We start from the raw sequence: 23,477 nt of genomic DNA on the forward strand, positions 1-23,477 counted from the left end.
TCTTGGGTATACTTCTAATTTGAAACATTTAGGAAAGAAGAAATTCTTTATGGTGTGACTGTGGGAGAGTTTGGATTTTTACTTCATGTCTGATATTTGAAGAAGTTAGTGAAAAGTTAAGACACTACAAATTAAAACAATACAGTAAAGTATTAAACTGTTGTCTCCTTTTATGAAATTAACTCTCAACTGTTATTACCAAATTTTGTGCTTAGAATCTCACTCTAACTTTGTTCTGATTTGATTTTTTTATAACATGTTAAAATCACATTGTAAGACATTCATTGGCCTTTAGCCAAAAATAATAAAATTCTGACCTGACCTGCCTCTCTTTTGAAAAGTAGAAAAGATCCCAAGAGATTGCAATTTTAGATCTCACACATAATTTCCCATTCCCCTCCTATAAATCAGGCTTCTGTAAAATAGTGAGTTATACCATTCACATTTCTACAGATACTAAAATTCCCCATTCATTTTCCAGCTTGCATTTTTCAAGAAAAGGGATGTTAGCAGAGATTGTTAAGAGTTGTGGTAGTCGGAAAGAATTGGCAGCATTCCAACTTAGAACTTGTTGACATTCTGCCAATTCCTTTATTAATGCATGTTGCTAAGCAGAGCTGATATTCAGCCAGTACATTCTATCATAGCCATACAGATTGTTAAGATTTTGAACTATTTCAATTCCAGTGGTTAAATAGCCATGACTTCATGCCTCCTAGTATCTCCTTCCCCACCCATTTACCAATTGGTCTCCTCCCCAGTTCCCCTCAAGTCCAACTTACTACTCCGTGTCTACAAAACAGTGTTTAACAGGGTAAGAAGCTTTAAGACCTTGATCTTGCTAGCGTATGGATGGATAGCCCCTACTTTGATTGGTCAGTGCTCACTTACTAGCAGTTGTTGAATACTTTGAACATAACTCTTGTTCCTAAGCCTAAGTATGCTTCTAGGCATGTGTAACAGAAATAGAAATGGGGGAAAGATGGCCATAATGATTCAATGCTGAAGCAGCTGAGATGTCTCACAATCAGAGTTGAAATACTGCCTGGAGCATGTTTGTTAGCGTTAACTATTCTCCTTACAATTACCAAGTTCCCAGCTCTGTTACTCAGAGAACACTTCTTGACGGCTACTGTTTCTCAGATGCTATGGGTATAAGAATTATATGAATCATTTGTTCAAAGAGCTGAGTCAAGAAAAATAAAACTGACATTAAAAAACCTGTGGTGGTATATTAAATGCCCAGAAGGGTGGGATGAAAGCAAGAGTGGGAATCAGTTGGGAAAAAAATCACAGGTGACCTGATTAATTTATTTTATTTATTCATTCAACATATAATCATGGAACATGTGGTTATATAGGACTGGATATCTAGAAGTAAAAAGAGAGAGATTTCCCTCCCCTCATATTACTTACAATCCAGCAAGAAGTATTCTAAAGTCAACCATGTAATTATTAATATGCAATGTATAATAATGCTTTGAGAATTCACTTAAATTTTTAATGTTGTTGTTTAGTCATTAAATCATGTCTGACTTTTTGTGACTCCAGGCTCCCCTGTTCTTCACTGTCTCCTGGAGTTTACTTAAATTCTTGTCCACTGAGTTGGTGATGCTATCTAACTAGCTCATCTGCCACCCCCTTCTCCTTTTGCCTTCAATCTTTCCCAGCTTTAGGGTCTTTTCCAATGAGTTGGCTCTTTGCATCAGGTGGCCAAAGTATGCGTGCTTCAGCTTCAGCATCAGTCGTTCCAATGAATATTCAGGACTGATTTCCTTTAGGATGGACTGATTTGACCTCCTTGCAGTCCAAGGGACTCTCAAGAGTCTTTCCATATGCTTGCTTGTTTTCTCTATAAAAACAAGGACCTGATCACTATAATTCAGTATTACTTGGAAGAAGTTTTTTATAGACAATTATTTCCTATTTTATTGTTTTTCTAATTCCATACAAATAATACACTTGGCTATTTTTTTAATCAAAAAATTTTTGGCCATACCTCGAGGTATGTGGGATCTTAGTTCCCCGACCAGGGATCAAACCCTCTCTTGCACTGGAAGTATGGAGAACCTCTGGACAGCCAGAGAAGTTCTTACTTGATCATTTTGAAATGAAATGTAAAATTTACCAAGCACAGGCAATAGTGCATTATGCCATTCCTCTTTATCTTGTGGTTTTCTTACTGTTTCCTTAAGAGCATCTTCATCATTTGCTGTATATGGAGAGGTAAGAGTTGACTGATTTTCTCAAGGAGGCAGAAATTCTTATTACCTGGTTCTTTGGCCCATCATTTTTTAAAAAATGTATCTATTTTTTAATTGAAGGACAATTGCTTTACAGAATTTTGTTGTTTTCTGTCATACCTTATCATGAATTATTTTTGTAGCCCACTTATATATCAATCACTCTTAATTTCAAACAACTATGGGTATATTCTCAAATCTCATCTTGCTATAATAGCACTATTACATTGTGGTCTCCATTTTTTAAAAGAGAAGGAAAAAGTAATGATATTTGTTGGTTTTCTGGGGAGCAGCAAGGGAGATGTAATTTTTTACTGAATTATTGCAATGTGCTAGATTATGTACCAAGTGCAGGAAAGTCCTTCTTAAAGACTTTGTAAGATAATATAACCCTTATTTTTTTCTATGTATTGAGGTTAAGAGAGACTAAGAATTTTCCTAAGAGTTCAAGTCTGCTAAGTGACACAGCTGGGGTTCAAAACATGTCCTGTCTATCTCTCAAGACCTTTCTACCATTTTTGATGACACACTGATATATGAAATTTGATATTTTCTATATTCAATAATATTTGTAGGTGCAATAATAGTATTTATCTGAAAACGTTCTTTGTTTTTATTGGGTTTGTTTTGTATTATATTTCCCTAAAATAGCCTCCATTGCAGTGATAGAGAATACAGTCAATATTGAAATCATAGAGTTGAAAGAACCTTACAAAATTGATGATGGGTGGCAGAGTAGTCATTGAAGTTTATCCAGTGATAATGAACTGAGGAGGGAGTCAATTCCATGTTTGAATAACATCTTTGTTTTGAGTTTTTCTGTAACTCTTTTAATACTACTTCCTTCATTGGGAATAGTTATCACTTACAAAAAATCTTGTATATGGCTTATAGCAAGTGGTATTTTTAATCATCATAACAATCATACAATGTAAGCGTAACTATTTTTATGTTTGATATTGGGAAACTGAGGGTCCAGAGACCCACATGACAGAGGGAATCTGTATCTGTGCTAGAACTGAAGTCGGGTCTGTCTGACTAGAATCCTATGTTCTCTCCATTATGCCATACTAGTACTTCATAATCAGAACAAATACAGATTCTTAAGTAAAGTAATCCTTCTAATATTTGAAAGCAGCAATCCTACTTTCCCTTAATCTTTTCGTTTTCATGCCAGTACACTTAGTTTGCCCAATACTTATAGACCTGGTCTCCAGATGATTCAAGCTACTGCGAATGTTGATACCAAAACTCAGTACAGTCCTCACTGTTGTCTTGCTAATACATACTAGAGAGATGTTGCATCTTAGTTCTTGACTGAGCAGACTAAAAACACACTTTTGTCTTAGCTAATTTTGGAAGCCCCTTGGCTCATTATATCTTTGTGATAAACTAAATGTCCTACCTCTTGTTTTCCATTAATTGCTTTTAAGCAAAGTCTCCCTAATGTTCTCCCTAGGAGAAAAGGGTGTCAGAGGATGAGACGGCTGAATAGCATCACTGATGCAATGGACATAAATTTGGGTAAACTTCAGGAGTTGGTGATGGACAAGGAGGCCTGGTATGCTGCAGTGCATGAGGTCACAAAGAGTTGGACATGCCTGGGTGACTGAACAACAAAGTCTCTCTAGTCCTATATTTTTTTAGTTTGACAGTGAATGTAAGAATTTAAACTTAATTAACTTCCTTTAAATTCCATCCTAATAAGCCTAGCTCATGGTTTCTCATTCCATGATCGAGCTATTTCTCAGATTTATGACATCTGAAAAACCAATAGAAATGTACTATTTTTCTTCATCTGTATCTCAGAACAAGATTTTAAATTTGAGAGGTTATATGTTAAATCCTATCCTCTAGGGCAATAGAAGAGCCTGAGGAGGAAAAAAAATATCCTTGGCCATTTGATGAGAATGGTGTAAAATTGGGGAGATTGTGCATCATTCTCTTAACAAAGATTTATTGAGAACTTACTATGTGCCAAGCAGTGTTTTAAGCAATGATGTGGCAGCAGTAAACTAAACGACAGAAATCACTCTCCTCCATGAGCTTATATTCTATGGGAATATACAGACAATATACAAACTCGAGAGGAAAATATATGACATGATAATAATAATATTATGAAAAGAATTGAGTGGGGAAGATGGGGAGGAAGTGTCACGTGTGTATGCAGAGGGAGGGTGGAGAGTTTGTTCGCTAAGTTCTTTGCACAAATCTCTATCAAAGAGATCATGCTGCACTGCAATTAAATGTCCTTTGTCTGACTCTTCCTTCAGACAAATCACTTTCCAAGGAAATGTTCTATGTCTTTTCATCCAGATGTTTCCAACATCAAGCACAATGCCTAACATGAGGGAAGTTTCACTAGAAGATTAATTGGTAAAAATGCCTTAAAAATCTGAATGATATCAAAAATAATAGCAAACTATTGAGTGTTTACTATGTGTTATGCATTGTGCTATTGTCTCATTTGTTTCACATGCCTCTACGAAAACGTTTTTAATTTTCTAAAGTGATTATTATCGTTCCCATCTTACCAATGATAAAACTGAGCTACAGAGATGCTAAATAATTTGAATAAAATGATATAGCCAACAATCAATGAAAAAGATTTCAAACTGAGGCTATCTCCAAACCCCATGACTTTCAAGTTTCTTCATCGGGCAGAAGTAGATACGTTGTCAACCTCCATAGCACTAGAATTTTTATAAGGTGCTATCAGAAATTATGATTTCTATTATATTTTTAAAAAGGAATTTAAGTAGAAGCTGAAACAAGGCAAGTCAAAGTCTATCAAGCCGACAAATTCAATTCATTCACTCAAAATAGCATATTCCAAATAATTGTTTCTAAATGCTAGTTTCAATTATAGGATTTGAGAACAAAGAAAGAGAAACAGGAGGGAAAGAATGACAGAGCATTTCCATTTCATACTTGGACTTGAAGTACCTGCTTTTCCTTTTCTAAGGAGTTTAATGGTGAGGGATGAGGAACATCAGGCAGAGGCCACATTAACAATTGATAAAATGTGTAAATCCAAACAGGGATCAAGGAATCATCAGGGTCTTATTCATTGGTCAAGCGGCAATGGGGCTGATTTTAGTGATAATTCTACTACTCTAACCAAGCTGCATGCACATTCCTAAGGGAAATAAAATGAAACGAGGGCAGTAATAAGCAAAAGCAGCAGGGGACAGATTACACTATAGAAATGAAGCGTGCCTTGTCCCATGGTTATCTTTGCTCACAGCTCAATTCTTTTGCCCTTGAATGAAGCAAAATGGTGGATTATGAGGACCAGATCACAACTATGACACTGAGAAAATGGTTGAATGGTTATCTCTCTCTTTTAGATTTAAAGCTGGAAACTTTGGGAAGTCAATTTGAAGATGTGGATGGTTGTAAAAATATTCCATAATTACATACACTTTGTATACAGTTTGCTTTTAAGATTAATATTGCTTTTCATGAAGGACATTTAAACTCTTTTATAGCAGCATTCTCAATCTGTCCCCTATGTTTCAAATTAAATGCTTAGTGAGTCTAGAATAAAGACATTCAAAATTGTGATGGAAACATCACAATTTATGTGACTGATAAAACTACAAATCAGAATTTCCATATAAATATTATAATTATCTGAACACTAAAAAAAAAGCATCAGAATGCTAAAAATATGTAAACATTTCCTCCTTTTAGGGGAAAAATGTAAAATCTATGAACCTTTAAGAATCATCTTTAGTTACATCTTATATATTCTTCTCCACGAGAATAGAATGTGATTCAAAACAGGCCTGTAATCAAATTTGGGGTTATTTTGCATATTTACAATAACACTGATATTGTTTAAAACATGGAGAAAAGTCATTTGGAGAATATTAGATGAAGATTCACTGCAATTATGTATTGTATTAATTTGCCTGGGCTACTATAACAATACCACAGATTTGGTGACATAAACACAGAAATTTATTTTTTCACATTTCTTCAGGCTAGAAATAGGAAAGCAAGGTATCTTCCAAGGTTTCTCTCCTTGGCTTGTGGATGACAATTTCCCCACTGGTCTTTACACAGTCTTACCTCTGTGTGTGTCAGTGTCCTAATCTCCTCTTTTTATAAGGATGCCATATTGGATTAGGACCTACCTTAATGACCTCATTTAACCTTGACTACCCCTTTAAAGGCCTGATCTCTAAATGTAATCACTTCTGTGGTACTGAGAGTAGGACCTCACCATACGAATTTGAGGGGACACAATTAAGCCCATTATATTTACTAGTAAAGTGCTCCTAAAAAACACTTGTAAGGGATTGGGGGGGAAAGACAGAAAGGGGGAATGCAACATATCCCCCTGCCGTGTGTATCAGGCAAAGTCTCAGCCCCAGTCCAGTTGTACTCTGGAGTATCATTTGCACCTCTGTGTTTGTCCTGACTCAAGAGAGGGAGCTATGTTTTTGTACCCTGCACCACTGGCCATAGAAGAAGGGGTGGTAGGTAGCTCTCATATTCTTCTGACTCTGTGTGTGCAGTCAAAACATATCTAAGAACCCCATGCAGAGACCTTCAGGTATAAGCTCATAGAAGTAAACACACATGGAATTAATAAATAGGACCCTGGGGACTCTGGGCAGGGCACCAACTTTGTCTACTTTAACAGATCATGTATAAGGAAAGATGATTTACTCACAAATATGTTTCAGCATTTATATATTCAACCTAAGATCAATTTAAAATGCATATATCAAGAACATATTAATGTTTTTTCTACTTTTTAGAAAGATGACTTTTTTTTCAATGTTACATACCATGCAATATAGAATCATAATACAAATTTAAAAATAAAAATGTACCTAATATCCCACCACTGAAAATACAACCATTAAAATTTTCTTATATAAATACATGGAGTGATGCATATGAATATGTAAAATTGAGATCATAATACATGCTCTAGAAAGATGTCCATTATCCTCAAAGTAATCTATAAATTTAGGATAATTTCAATCAAAAATCCCTATTAGTTTATTCCTTCAGTTCAGTTCAGTCACTCAGTCATGTCTTACTCTTTGTGACTCCATGGACTGCAGAACAAGAGGCTTCCCTGTCCATTAACAACTCCAGGAGCTTGCTCAAATTCATATCTATCAAGTTGATGATGCCATCCAACCATCTCATCCTCTGTCATGTCCTTCTCCTTTAGCTTTCAATCTTTCCCAGCATCAGGATCTTTTCCAATGAATCAGTTCTTCGCATCATGTGGCCCAAGTATTGGAGCTTCAACGTCAGCATCATTCCTTCCAATGAATATTCAGGACTGATTTTCTTTAGGATTGACTGGTTTGATCTTGCAGTCCAAGGGACTTCCAAGAGTCTTCTCCAACACCACAGTTCAAAAGCATCAATTCTTTAGCACTTAGCTTTCTTTATGGTCCAACTTTCACATCCATACATGACTACTGGAAAAACCATAGCTTTGACTAGACGGACCGTTGTTAGCAAAGTAATGTCTCTGCTTTTTAAGATGCTGTCTAGGTTGGTCATAGCTTTTCTTCCAAGGAGCAAGCATCTTTTAATTTCATGGCTGAAGTCACCATCTGCAGTGATTTTGGAGCCCAAAAAAGTAAAGTCTATCACTGTTACCATTGTTTCCCCATCCAGTTTATTCCTGGAACTAGCCAAATATATTCTAAAAGTTTATGGAAGAATATATGCATGACAATAACTCAGATAATCTGGAATAAATGAGTAAAGAAATATACTTGTCATATTACAAACTGAAGTATTTTACAAAGTTATAATATTTAACACAGTGTTGTGTTTACAAATAAATTAAAACATAGCCTAGTGGAGTAGAATAAAGAACCAATATTCAAGAACACAGAAGTTCAGTATATAAGGATGAAAGGATTTAAAAAAATCAGTGTAGAAAGTGGATTATTTAATCTAAGATGAATTAAAAAATCTATACATGATGAATAAAATTTTATGGTTATCAGAATAAATACAAGTTTGCAAGGAGCTTCTTAACCAAATATTAAATTTATATCGCAAGGATTAACAAACACATCTATATCAAAATTTTAAGCTTTTGGGGAAAAAAGATGCTTAAACACAGGAAAATATATATATAAATGTAACAGGTAAAGGGTTAGCATCCAGTGGAAAATAATAACAGGAAAATTAAAACAACAAACATAAACAAAAGATATAGCTTTACCACCATCAGATTGGTTAAAAAAACACATAAAAACATGTTCATTAATGTCAAGTGTTGGTGAAGATGTGGTGATAGGAAAATTCTCATAAGCTATGGAGAGTGACTGGGTGGTAACTTGCATTTACTCACACCCTTCAAATTAACAATTTTATTTAAAGATGAATTTACTAAAAAATTCTCAAAACTGTTTTGAATGCAGAGTCATGCTCAAATAGATTCATTGCAGCCTTATTTGCAGTGACAAAATTTTGGCGTAACTCAATTGCTCATGGTAAGGGATATGAATTATTTCACTTACCAAACAATTTTTCATTAAATTAAATAGTAGTATTTGCCAAAGTCTGTTATAGGCATTTATATATAATTAAACAGGACAAAAAAATGTATGACCTTGGCAAGTAAACTATGGTACATTCATATAGTATTATAGTATTATTATACATAAAGTAGGGCTTCCCTTGTAGCTCAGCTGGTAAGAATCCACCTGCAGTGCTGGAGACCCTGGTTCAATTCCTGGGTCAGGAAGATCCTTGGGAGAAGGGATAGGCTACCCACTCCAGTATTCTTGGGCTTCCCTGGTGGCTCAGACAGTAAAGAATCCACCTGCAATGCAGGAGACCTGGGTTGGATCCCTGGGTTGGGTAGATCCCCTGGAGGAGGGCATGGCAACCCACTATAATATTCTTGCCTGGAGAATCCCCATGGACAGAGGAGCCTGGTGGGCTACCATCCATGTGGTTGCTAAGAGTTGGACATGACTGAGCAACTAAGCACAGTAAAGCACATGCATAAAATAGATTAATACATAACAGGGTTAGAACTTTGAAAATATTGCATGAAAAAGAAAGTTGCAGAATGTTATATATTTTATGAAACATTAAAGGAACATTTAAAAAATGTAACTTGACATTTATATAGATTATGTATTTATTAATATTTAACAAAGATATAAATTATGTTCTTGCAAGAGACACGTTTTATAATAATGATAACTGCCTGAGAGAAGGAAAGGAATGAGATTGATGAGAAGTACATGGGGCAAATCAATTTTACCTTTAAGACAAATAAAAACAATATGTTGAAGCAGTTACAAAATAAGATAACATCTGCATAATATATTTGTTGATGTATTAGTATATTATATACATCTATCAGTTATCACAGGTGAAATGACAGTCATATCAAATTGGCAGAGTCTTAACATCTGAACTAATGGAGTAACTTTATTCTACAAAGAGTTCGTAGGTCCAAGATCTTTCTATATGATTTTTCTGCCATTCTTGGCTTGCATCTTGTGCCAAGATAAGTGCTTCAGCTTCTGCCATTAAATTGGGTTTCCAACCAGCAGAAAGAAGATAGGAATAAAGAGGATATGCTTCTTCTCATTAAGACCACAACCCAGAAACTGCACATACTACTTATCTTTCACATCTTGTTTGCTAGAACATAGCCACATGACCACTCACTGTAAATGTCATCTTTACCTGGATTATGTGTCCAAGCTAATAATTTTATTATAACCTAAGAGGTGGAGAACAGTTACTGGAGACAACTCTCAATTTCTACCGGAAGTGTTTATGTGAGTAACTGCTTTTTTTTTTTTCAATAATCCATGTGATTTCTCTACGTATAAAATTACATCACCTGGAAATAAGTACAGGTGGCATCTTCCCTTCCAGTCTTTATACATATGTTTCTAGTTTTATTGCATGGGTGATGACTCAAGTGTACTGTTGAATAGGGGCATTTGTGGTGGACAATTTTGTCAATTCTCTTTCATGGGAACACATAAAATTTTACTATTGTTTTTAGTGTTGTTTTTAAAGATAGCTCTGGCTCTGTGGAGAATAGATCTCAGAAAGATCGGGTAGGATTATAAGCAGGAGATCAGTAAAGAAGTTATTGAAGAGCTCCAAGCAAGTAGAGAGTGGTTTTCAGTGAGAATGGAGAGAATTGCTTGTATTCTAAATAGATTTTGACTAGGGTGAAGAGAAGTGCTTGGTGAAGATAAATTTTAAAGATAGAACCAACAGTATTTACTGATAGGTTACACTAGAATATACATGTGGAAAGTATGAGAAGAAAATAAAAATAAAGAATGTTTGCTGGTTGTGGCTTGAACAATTGAGTAAATTGTGATAGTATTATTTGAGATGGGAAGCACATGACAGGAATCAAAAGGTAGGGAGGGAGGCATGAATTAAGAATTATGTTTTGGTCTAGTTAGGTTTGAGATGACTATTAGAAATGAAAATAGAGAAGTCAAATCAGCATTTGGAAATTGGAGGCTGGAATTTAGGGTAAGGTCTTGGTTATATATGTACATTTTGAGTTTTCAGTGTATCAGTTCAGTTCAGTCGCTCCGTCGTGTCCGACTCTTTGCAACCCCATGAATCGCAGCACTTCAGGCCTCCCTGTCCATCACCAACTCCCAGAGTTCACTCAAACTCACGTCCATCGAGTTGGTGATGCCATCCAGCCATCTCATCCTCTGTCGTCCCCTTTTCCTCCTGCCCCCAATCCCTCCCAGCATCAGAGTCTTTTCCAATGAGTCAACTCTTCGCATGAAGTGGCTAAAGTACTGGAGTTTCAGCTTTAGCATCATTCCCTTCAAAGAACACTCAGGACTGATCTCCTTCAGAATGGACTGGTTGGATCTCCTTGCAGTCCAAGGGACTCTCAAAAGTCTTCTCCAACACCACAGTTCAAAAGCATCAATTCTTCGGTGCTCAGCTCTTTTCACAGTCCAACTCTCGCATCAACAAATGACCACTGGAAAAACCATAGCCTTGACTAAATGGATCTTTGTTGGCAAAGTAACGTCTCTACTTTGGAATATGCTATCTAGGTTGGTCATAACTTTTCTTCCAAGGAGTAAACGTCTTTTAATTTCATGGCCATTGACAGTATTTATATTTACAAACTTGGATATCAGAGTTATTTCAGTGAGTCCTATGGAGAAAGCAAGAGTCAGAGGACTGAAACACCAAGGAACCCAGAATACAAAGATCCAGATGAAAGAGAAAAATCCAGTGTGTTGAAACATAGGGCTCCAAGGAGGAAAGTAAAAACCAGGAGAGGAGGGGTTCTGAAAACTTGATCAACCAAGGCCAATGTTGCTTACAGGTAAAATAAAATAAAAATGGAGAGTAGAACTTTGGGTTTGGCTGAATGGGGATTGTTCACTTGTTTAGAAACTGTATCTTTTTAATAAAATAAAGGAAGTGGTAGCTTGATTAGATTCAAGAGAAGAGAAAATAGAAGGAAGTTGGGAAGTGGAGAGAGAATAAGGTACCTCTTCCAATAATAACTGTAACAGAGGGAAACAGAATCAAAAGTTATAGGATAAAGACAGATATTGGACCAAGGGAATTTTCTTCCTTCTGTATAATAGATGGAAAACTCACAATATGTTTCTATAATGAGAGTGAGACACTGCAGAAAATTTATAGATTAGGAGAGGTAACAGAGAAGAATCAAAGCATTGATCTTAAGAGATAAGAAGGACTGGAATTGGATACTTAGGGAAAGGTTGGATTTATAGAGAAACAGTACATTTCTTTTTCTTACAGAAAGGAAGACAGAATATATGGGCGTCAATATGGAACACTGGATTCAGAGGTCAGAAAATGAGAACATTCTCTTCTGCTTACCTTGGTTTTCTCAGGGAAATGAGAGCTAACAGTAAAGGAAGGAGAGAATGTAGAGGTGGAAGGAGAAAGGTGAAGGTATGAAATACTCATCTAAAAAGGAGAGGTAGGGTGGATTGAAAATGGAAATATGGAAGGACTACTGGGCAGCTCTGAGAGATCACTTAGATTCGTGATTATACATATAAAAGGAGACAATGCATGACAAGTGTTTTTCATCAGGTAGTTTCTGCTAGTGTCATATAGGTACAGAGCAAACTGAGAAAGTAACAATGGGGAATGAATTTTTCTGACAATCAGAGGTGGAGAGGGTTTCAGGAGTAGAGGAAATATGCAGGAAAGTGATTCGTGTGAGAGCATTCTGTGTGCTTCTTGATCACAGCTCTCTCTTACCTCTTTGAAGGTGATCACTATCCTTTCATTTATATCAATTGCTTGCTTTTAAAAATTAGTTTTATCACCTGCCTATAGTATAATTTAGTCTTTCTTGCTTTTGAAATTTTATAAATAAATATACATTATACCATTTTACATTGTTGCCTTAACCTAACATTGTTTTTCTCTTGTAAGTATTATTCACATTTTGTATAGCTGTAGTTCATTCATCACAGTTGCTATACATATTCCATTAAATGAAAATACCACAATTTGTTCTTACACTGATGGCTATTTCAAAAAATATTTTAGTCTGAAAGAAGTTTACTGAAAACAATCAGTTCATTTTCAACAATAATAAAACCAAGTCTACCTACGAAATTGCAAGCCTTCCAATAAAAGCAAAAAGAATATTACTAACCCCATAAAAGTGTAAATACAAGTAAGATATTATGTATATCAAAAGTGTAGAATGAATATTTATGTATGCATTATTCTTTCTTTCTCACTTATAGTAAGAAAAGTATCTTTTCCAATATATTTTGAAATATCTTGGAAAGAATTTCTGAGTACAGTAACAGTACAGCTGTTAAGTCTCACATCAAAGACCTCTTATTATAAGAAATTAGATTAATATTTTCAATAATGTATGATTGGAAACAAATGACCAAAAGTACCAGCTTGTGTAATGAGATTGTGATGAAGGTAACTGAAGGCAGAACAACCCTCTGCATGACCCATGGCACTTTGTTTGATATTCAAATAAAGGATCGATTCTATTTCTTCCCCAAATAACTGCATTTAGCTATTATGTGACAGTAAAACTGATGCAACATGCTCATTGCTGGGAATCACTTGCCTGCTCAGACATAACCTTTCTTCCTAAAGCTTCTTTGAGTGAAGAGAGATAATTTGCAAGTGAAAGACATGTTAGAAACCTGGAAAGCAAAATAGCATTCACTTTCAAGGAAATAAAGCATCCCTTTACCAAAACCCTTTTTCTTCTCTAAATCCTAGAAAAAAATACATCTGATGATAGTAGCTGTTCTAAAAATTCGGTATTATTTTTAGGTTGCTGTTTTTATTAGCTTATTTCCTATTAGTATAGTGGCTAAATTTTGAAGGGAGGAAGAAAAGCAAAAGTCAAATATATCAAGTTCATGGGGAATTAGAAGAACCTTAATGCCTGAAATTCAGTCTGTCTATTTAAGCCTGTATAAAAACCATTTTTGGCTCTCATACAATTAAAAAAGAAAACAGGCAACAGGGCCAGATTTGGCTAACGAGCTATATAATTTGCCAGTCCTTGACATAAGCTCCTTAAATATATTGACAGTTGATCATAGACATCCTTTTTATAATGAAATTTAGAGGTATTCCATTAATTATTTCATTAATTCAGAAATAATTCATAATTATTTCATTAATTCAGTTGCTCAACCATGTCCAACTCTACCCAACCCCATGGACTATAGCTTGACAGGCTTCTCTGTCTATGGAATTATCCAGGCAAGAATACTGGAGTGGGTTGCCATTTACTCCTCCAGGGGATCTTCTCAACTCAGGGACTGAACCTAGGTCTTCTGCATCTCCTACAGTGGCAGGTGGATTCTTTACCACCTGCCTATATATTCTACTCACCAATAGAATAACTATAATGTCCGTAAGAATAATTATATAGCATATAGTGAGATGCTAAGTACCTTACTAAATGTTTCATGTGCTTTATAAAATTGAAGCTTCAAAGTTGGTAATTTGCTTTCTCCTTCCATTAACATAGCTATGGAAATAAAAATTTATTTAATATAGCAAGAACCCAGTAACATTCCAGAACAGGCAAAAGGAACTCCATGCTGGTGACTTTGGCCTCATTTTATACTACTGCTCTGTACTCCCAGATCTAGTCAGTTTAAACTATTCCTTGCCTTTGGGACACCTCAGGTCTCCTCACTCTGTCTAGACATACATCTAATTCTGGAGCCACTTCTTTGCACATTCTCCAGACAGACTTCTTCTTGCCTATCCTTCAATATTCATTATGTCTCACTTCTTCCATCTTCTCCCTTACTAACCTAGCAAATATTGGTCTCTTTCTCTCTTTACCTCTTCAACAATTAACCCGTAGCTTACCACACAGTTTAGCTCTTCAATTGTTTTATGTGTGCTAATTCTTTTCTACCAACTGGATAAAAATTCACTTGATAAGGATAGTCTTTATTGCTCGTCATCCTTTACAGTCCTAAAAATAGCACTGGCTATTTCAAACATATTCATCAAACATTCACTATGTTACAATTTCCAGGCCCCACCTTTCCCTCTATGAACTTCTAAAATATAATATTTAATAAAACATGATTTCCATTCACAGTAGTTGAGAACCTACTGTAAGAGACTTACATAAAAATAAGTGCCAAGTAGGACATGATGTTAGGCTTCCCAGGTGACTCAGTGGTAAAGAATCTGCCTGCCAAGAAGGAGACACAAGTTCAGTCCCTGGGTTGGGAAGATCCCCTGGAGAAATAAATGGAAACCCAATATTCTTGCCTAGGAAACCTCATGGACAGAGGAGCCTGGTGGGTTACAGCCCATGGTGTTTCAAAGAGTCAGACACAACATAGCAAATCAACAACAACAGGACACTGTATTACAGAGTCCCTTCAGATGTGTGCATCATGGCATTTGGTCTCCTGGTAACCCTGTAAGGAAGGTCTTTTTCAAAGGAGCAAGTTAAAGTCCAGAGCCCACACAAGCAGTAAATGGTACTGGGAGAGCTAAAGTCTAAGTCCTTAGTCTCCAGGTCACAGACATTCAACTAAAGTTATTCTGACTTATTCATGATTCAACCTGAACTCTATGCTGATCAGAACAGCCTGTTTTGTGGCCTATGAAATAGGCACTGTATATCTGCTTTGGCCATTGGAGAAAGGAATGCATTTGAAAGTCAAAATGGAGTGGCTATATTCAGACACCCAAGGGAAACTGGGTGGCCATGGTGGACATGATTTTAGACACATTCTTCTCTTGCTGAGAACTTGAATTTTCTCAAATATGTCAGACTCAGGGATATCACTAACCATTCTCAAAACAGTGCCCATTGGCAGCTGCAACCTTATGATCTCAAGGTCTCCTCTTATAACTATTAAATATTTTCTTGCTTTGGGGACAATAACAGATAAGACAGCTCAAGTCATAGCATCTCAATAGAGGGTGCTAGATTCTTTAACTAGAAAACTATTGGATAATAAGATTGCTTTAGATCAGACTTTAGCAGAAAAAGGAGTCATATGTGCAGTGGCTTGTAGCTCCTATTATGTATATGTTAATAGTACATTAGAAGTTAAAAACCTACTTAAATAAAATTAGATAACTGACTACCTGGCTACAAGCCTCTCAGTAGTGCCAGATTTGAGCTGTATTCAGGCTTATTCTCCTGAATTCCTCAAGAAATAGGATATATTTTCCAAGGTTTATTAAAGTTTAGGTTGTCACTATTCCCCCTACTTCTAAATGGGTCTGTTGGACAAAAAATGGTGGATCAATGGACTAGGATCTTAGTCATGCAAGACTCATACAAGACTCAGATCCAAGACTTGGAACTCAGAAGTATTTCCAACTTGGTGTCTATTCCCCAAATTGAGGCAGGCCTACACTCTGTTTCAGGAGAAAGTAGCCACAGTAGACATCACCTCAAAGATTCAGGGAAGGTTAAAACAGGAGTGGAGATTGAAACTGAGTCCCCCTAAAACCAAGTTCCATGCCAAGCTTATTACTAGCCTGTTTATCCAAAACTATTCTGTTGTTGTTGTTGTTTTTTCCTTCTCCAGTGGATCTTCCTGACCCAGGGATCGAACCCAGGTCTCCTGCATTGCAGGCAGACCCTTTACCGTCTGAGCCACCCTTTCCTCCCCCTAAAACCAAGTTCCCATGCCAAGTTTATTACTAGCCTGTTTATCCAAAACTGTTCTGTTTTTTTTTTTTTTTTGGTCCCACCCTTGTTCCCTTCAGAATTGAGAAACGTCAAAGAAAGAGGGGATTGAAACCCAGCAGGACCCTACAAGGCCGTCCTGGGCACAAAAATTCCTCCATGTCCCCCATTACTTGTTTGTGGGAAAGATTTGCATTTACTAAATCTCTGAGTTTGAAGGAGCAGTCACAATCAGTTACTAATTAGGGAAGTGTGGGAATGTAGAAACAAAGGAAACATGGTTAAGCAAGAAAATAATAAAAATTGTTTAGCAATAAAACAGAGCCCTGCTGCTGCTGAGTCACTTCAGTCGTGTCCGACTCTGTGCGACCCCATAGACGGTAGCCCACCAGGCTCCCCAGTCCCTGGGATTCTCCAGGCAAGAACATTGGAGTGGGTTGCCATTTCCTTTTCCAGTGCATGAAAGTGAAAAGTGAAAGTGAAGTCTCTCAGTCGTGTCCGACCCTCAGCGACCCCATGGACTGCAGCCTATGAGGCTCCTCCGTCCATGGGATTTTCCAGGCAAGGGTACTGGAGTGGGGTGCCATTGCCTTCTCCAAAGGGATATACATAGCAATCTGAAACATATCTTTGAACTTTTCTGTAGGAACTAAGAACCCCCATCCAGGTGGAGAATGGTGACTTCACCTTGACCCAGAATGTTTGGTACCAGAAGCTTGATGATTAGGATTCCTGAAACATGACCCCGTTACCTCACCACCAACCAATCAGAAGGAAGTCAGGAATCCTGCAACTCTCACCATAAATGTTGCCTTTAAAAACCCTTCTCTGAAAGTCACTGGTGAGTTTGGGTCCTTTGACACAAACTACCCATTCTCCTTGCTGGACTTTGCAATAAAAGCTATACTTTTCTATACCACAAACTGGTGTCAATAAATTGGCTTTGCTATACTGTGAGCAAGTGGTCAGAAGTTGGGTTCAGTATCAAGAGTTGTAGCAGTTTATTCAACTTATCTCTTTCTTTGTGCTTTAGTACATGGTGACTTGACTCCCAACTGTCATTGACTAGTGGATGTGGGGTATAGGTCCAGTTATAAAGTTGAATAATTTTGAGACATACTTTCTACTTGGCTTTCAGACTTTCTCCAGCTGATCGAGATAGCAGCTGACTTGATAACCCAACCTATATTGTCTGCTTTCCTTTCTCAATTCCACAATTCTTTAACACTCAGATAAACCACTTTCAGGATCTCTCTTAAAATATCTAAGAATTTTTTTCCCATTGTTTGGATGTAGCACCATTTATTAGCTATTTCTCAATACAACTCCCTCTCTGTAAAATCTTTTTTTTTTAATTTAAATTTATTTATTTTAATTGGAGGCTAATTACTTTACAATATTGTATTGATTTTGCCATACATCAACATGAATCTGCCACGGGCGTACACGTGCTCCCCGTCCTGAACCCGCCTCCCACCTCCCTCCCCATACCATCCCTCTGGGTCATCCCAGTGCACTAGCCCCAAGCATCCTGTATCCTGCATAGAACCTGGACTGGCGATTCATTTCTTATATGATAGTATACATGTTTCAATGCCATTCTCCCAAATCATCCCACCCTCTCCCTCTCCCACAGAGTCCAAAAGACTGTTCTATACATCTGTAAAAGGAAGTTATTTTCAATACTTATATGAAAAGAGTCTATAAACAAGACCAGCATTTAATTTGATTTGGAAAAAATAATTCCTATATTTGACATACATGGTGTCATATTTTCTATACATCTCTTTTTAACTTGTTATCTGGATATATATAATAAATAATAAGTATTTTTCTCTCTGAAAGCTTATCTATTTACTGTCTTACCATAGTAAAAATTTTGACCAAATTTCCATCTCTATATTGAACAATTTTTGTTTATTACATATATATATATATGTATGTATATACATATGGAAGTGGGAGTGTTAGTCACCAGGCTCCTCTGCCCATGGGGTTTTCCAGACAAGAATACTGGAGTGGGTTGCCATCCCCTTCTCCAGGGGATTTTATGTGTGTGTGTGTGTATATATATATATATATATATATATATATATATATATATATCAATCAAACTCTTTTTTATGATTCTTTCATGAGATGTCAGGTCATGGATGTCTGAGCTTCTGGTCCACTTTGAAACCTTGAAAGAAATTCAGTCTATTTAACTTTATAGATCTGCCAAAACAAAACATAGATGTGAATGTTTGGAATTTTTAATCACTTTAACCAGTTGAATTGATGCTAATATACTTGAATTCTTGGAAAGATTTCACAATATATTAATGACTATATAAGATTTATCACGCATTTCCAAAAATGTTCCTTTACAAATCAGAAATACGAACATATTAAATAGACTCTCACATACACACAAAGACAGACACACAGAGTGACAAAGGGCCATATAATCCTGGAAATACAAATAACACATGATCACTGATTAAGTCTAATTTTAGGTGTTTTGTCTGATCTTTGAATTCGAACTGCAGTACAACAATGTAGCCTCTAATATATTTAGGATTCAATTTTGTAATTCCTTGTCTTGATAATTAGCAGTAAGATTTTGAATTCCTATTTAAAAATCAGGCTTTGTAAATGCCTAAGCCTCAATTGTATATGCAAATTCCACACATTTTCATACTGTGTGGAATAACTGCATATGCAAACAGGTAATTTGACAGTTAATGATTCATTTGCACGTGCAAACCCTCAATTTTAACATACAGATGCCAATTGGTACATGTAAATAATATTCCATGTGGATCCTATTTGCCCAGTCTTTTTTCTCTTTGTAAAGAAACTAATGCTTTAAATATTTTTTTTCCATTATAGACAATCTGCTCATATTCTAGGAATATTATCTTCAAGAAAACAAAACTATATATCTTCAAGAAAACAAAATTGGGGTATTTTAGTCCCAAACTTATAAGATATGATATATATATATATTCATGTGATGGCTGTGTATGTTCGATTAAAAATCTAAAACCATGACACAGCTGATTCTGTATTTATCATTTTAACACTTTTCAACCTGAAATAACACAAAAGCTTTTTTCTTCAAAAGACCAATATTTAAAGGGTGTTGATTTATGTAAATCAATAATTTATCAACTTGCTGTCTTTCCTTGCTGCCAGCCAGATGCTTCTCGCTTTGCTCGGCCAGACAATGTCAGCTGCAACACATAATGGCCTCTGCTTTATGTAGAAATAAGAGCATAAATATTTTAAAAATCCTGCTACAGGAAGTAAGGCGGCTTGGGGTGGGGGGGCAGTGAGAGATTTTACTGGTTTATTGTGAGAGTAGAACAAGTCTACATATTTTATGGGTTGGTTTTATCAGAAGTGGAGGCAGGGACGTCTCTTAGCCTGATTTTTATCTCCTAACAAGGCTGACAGACCAAAGTCTTTTCATAGCAATTTGTTGAAGACATCTGGTGAAGCTTTCTAGGGGATGAACACACTGCAGAGTGTTCCTCTGGTATCAGTTGGCATGGCAACCAGTAAAAGACTATTCAACATCAGTAGGTTTCAAAAAGGTTGAGGCCTAGTTGAAAATCCATTTGGGCTCCTACCTGCAAAATTCTTTTGAAAATGCACTAAATCTTTTCTCAGGGCTCTAGAGACTGAAGCAATATGTACAACTGTGGCACCTTCAATCTTAAATAATTTTCAAAACATGGGATTAATGATTCCAGTCACCAAAGGTATTACAGAAGATCTGGAATTACTGGCACTGTGCTGGAGAGGATATTAGTAGGAATATGAGTTGTTTCCCTTTGTGTTTTATGCAGGAAACAGAAATATTATTTTCATATTTCCATAAAATCTAAGTTAATAGGGCCAAATAAATGAAAGAAAACCTTACAGGTTATTTTTTAAATTAATATGTTTATCCCAAAGAATTAAATATGATATTTTAATGCTGAAACTAAATCATCTATTTTTAAATGTGCCCTCAGGACATATTTTAATATAGAGATTTTTTTTTCCCAGAAAAAGTTACTATGTTATCTGGGAAAATCCTAGTTCAAGAGACATTTTTTATAACATTATTATAAACCACTTTAAGCAATTTGATTTACTGTCAATTAAGTGATAACTGTTTGAAAATAAAATAAATACTAACTTAACAAGTTTTTTATTAGTACACATGATTTTTATAAACTTTAAGCTAAAATAAAATTAGCTAAAAAAAAGTTTGTGTGTTCTTTTATCCAAAACACTTATCTTGCACTGTATATTTATAGCCAGGATTCTAAAATGAAATGAAAAAAATAATACAAATTTCTGAAAACATGACCTAAATATGTATCAGTGAAAAAAATAAATCTTAATGTACTGCATCATTGCCCACAACAAGAGTTAGAATTCAAGTATTTCATTTAATTATCCATTCAGCAGAGGTTAGTCACCAAACTTAATTTTCAAATAAAAGGATGTTAATTAAAATTTAATTAATAATGTTGCTTTTGAATGATTGGATCTCCAATGGCCCATAAACCTTGTGCACTGGAGCCCAATAATAACTACCTCAAACACTGCCAGTTATTTAGAACAGATCTATATCAACACCATAGAGTATGAGTGGTGTTCTCCACCCCATTCTACCCCCAGAGACAGTGTGAGAATTAACAAGACAAGCTAGGAAGTTCTATAAGTTGTTTGATATCATGCCATGAGGAATATTCAAAGAGGAATTTATTTGCATAATATGCAAATAATTGTGGTTACACTTCATTACATTTTAACTTCAGTAGCAGACTTAAATTGAAGAAAGTAGGGAAAACCACTAGGCCATTCAGGTATGACTTAAATCAAATCCCTTATGATTATACAGTGGAAGTGAGAAATAGATTTAAGGGACTAGATCTGATAGAGTGCCCGATGAACTATGGAATGAGGTTCGTGACATTGTACAGGAGACAGGGATCAAGACCATCCCCATGGAAAAGAAATGCAAAAAACCAAAATGGCTGTCTGAGGAGGCCTTACAAATAGCTGTGAAAAGAAGAGAAGCAAAAAGCAAAGGAGAAAAGGAAAGATATAAACATCTGAATGCAGAGTTCCAAAGAATAGCAAGAAGAGATAAGAAAGCCTTCTTCAGCGATCAACGCAAAGAAATAGAGGAAAACAACAGAATGGGAAAGACTAGGGATCTCTTCAAGAAAATCAGAGATACCAAAGGAATATTTCATACAAAGATGGGTTCGATAAAGGACAGAAATGATATGGACCTAACAGAAGCAGAAGATATTAAGAAGAGATGGCAAGAATATACAGAAGAACTATACAAAAAAGATCTTCACAACCCAGATAATCATGATGGTGTGATCACTGACCTAGAGCCAGACATCCTGGAATGTGATGTCAAGTGGGCCTTAGAAAGCATCACTATGAACAAAGCTAGTGGAGGTGATGGAATTCCAGTTGAGCTCTTCCAAATCCTGAAAGATGATGCTGTGAAAGTGCTGCACTCAATATGCCAGCAAATTTGGAAAACTCAGCAGTGGCCACAGAACTGGAAAAGGTCAGTGTTCATTCCAATCCCAAAGAAAGGCAATGCCAAAGAATGCTCAAACTACCGCACAATTGCACTCATCTCACACACTAGTAAAGTAATGCTCAAAATTCTCCAACCAGGCTTCAGCAATACGTGAACCGTGAACTTCCTGACGTTCAAGCTGGTTTTAGAAAAGGCAGAGGAACCAGAGATCAAATTGCCAACATCCGCTGGATCATGGAAAAAGCAAAAGAGTTCCAGAAAGGCATCTATTTCTGCTTTATTGACTATGCCAAAGCCTTTGACTATGTGGATGACAATAAACTGTGGAAAATTCTGAAAGAGATGGGAATACCAGACCACCTGACCTGCCTCTTGAGAAATTTGTATGCAAGTCAGGAAGCAGCAGTTAGAACTGGACATGGAACAACAGACTGGTTCCAAATAGGAAAAGGAGTTCGTCAAGGCTGTATATTGTCCCCTGTTTATTTAACTTACATGCAGAGTACATCATGAGAAACGCTGGACTGGAAGAAACACAAGCTGGAATCAAGATTGCCAAGAGAAATATCAATAACCTCAGACAAGCAGATGACACCACCCTTATGGCAGAAAGTGAAGAGGAACTAAAAACCCTCTTGATGAAAGTGAAAGTGGAGAGTGAAAAAGTTGGCTTAAAGCTCAACATTCAGAAAACAAAGATCATGGCATCCGGTCCCATCACTTCATGGGAAATAGATGGGGAAACAGTGGAAACAGTGTCAGACTTTATTTTTCTGGGCTCCAAAATCACTGCAGATGGTGACTGCAGCCATGAAATTAAAAGACGCTTACTCTTTGGAAGGAAAGTTATGACCAACCTAGATAGCATATTAAAAAGCAGAGACATTACTTTGCCAACAAAGGTTCGTCTAGTCAAGGCTATGGTTTTTCCAGTGGTCATGTATGGATGTGAGAGTTGGACTGTGAAGAAGGCTGAGCACCAAAGAATTGATGCTTTGAACTGTGGTGTTGGAGAAGACTCTTGAGAGTCCCTTGGACTGCAAGGAGATCCAACCAGTCCATTCTGAAGGAGATCAGCCCTGGGATTTCTTTGGAAGGAATGATGCTAAAGCTGAAACTCCAGTACTTTGGCCACCTCATGAGAAGAGTTGACTCATTGGAAAAGACTCTGATGCTGGGAGGGATTGGGGGCAGGAGGAGAAGGGGAAGACAGAGATGAGATGGCTGGATGGCATCACTGACTCGATGGACGTGAGTCTGAGTGAACTCCGGGAGTTGGTGATGGACAGGGAGGCCTGGCGTGCTGTGATTCATGGGGTCACAGAGAGTCGGACATGACTGAGTGACTGATCTGATCTGATCTGATGTGAGCAGAGGAAAGCAGTAATTCCATCTGCTACAGGGAACAGAAAACCAAAAGTTCCAACCCTGATCTTCTGAATGACAGGGGACTCCTTTATTTTTCCATTGTCTTAAATGCCCTCTCAGGAGAATGGGAAATAGTAGGCCACCCTTGTTT

The 23,477-nt window shown here is 36.5% G+C and overlaps 1 long non-coding RNA gene across 1 annotated transcript; it reads left to right on the plus strand.

Annotated features, from left to right (window-relative positions):
* The first annotated feature begins 420 nt into the window (after window positions 1-420).
* Window positions 421-17,326, plus strand: LOC132343185 (uncharacterized). The gene is made up of 3 exons (XR_009491891.1): window positions 421-814; window positions 12,033-12,081; window positions 17,057-17,326. It is a non-coding gene; the product is annotated as an uncharacterized lncRNA (long non-coding RNA).
* Window positions 17,327-23,477: the final 6,151 nt, after the last annotated feature.

This window comes from Bos taurus, chromosome 20, assembly GCF_002263795.3.
Source record: "Bos taurus isolate L1 Dominette 01449 registration number 42190680 breed Hereford chromosome 20, ARS-UCD2.0, whole genome shotgun sequence".
NCBI lineage: Eukaryota > Metazoa > Chordata > Mammalia > Artiodactyla > Bovidae > Bos > Bos taurus.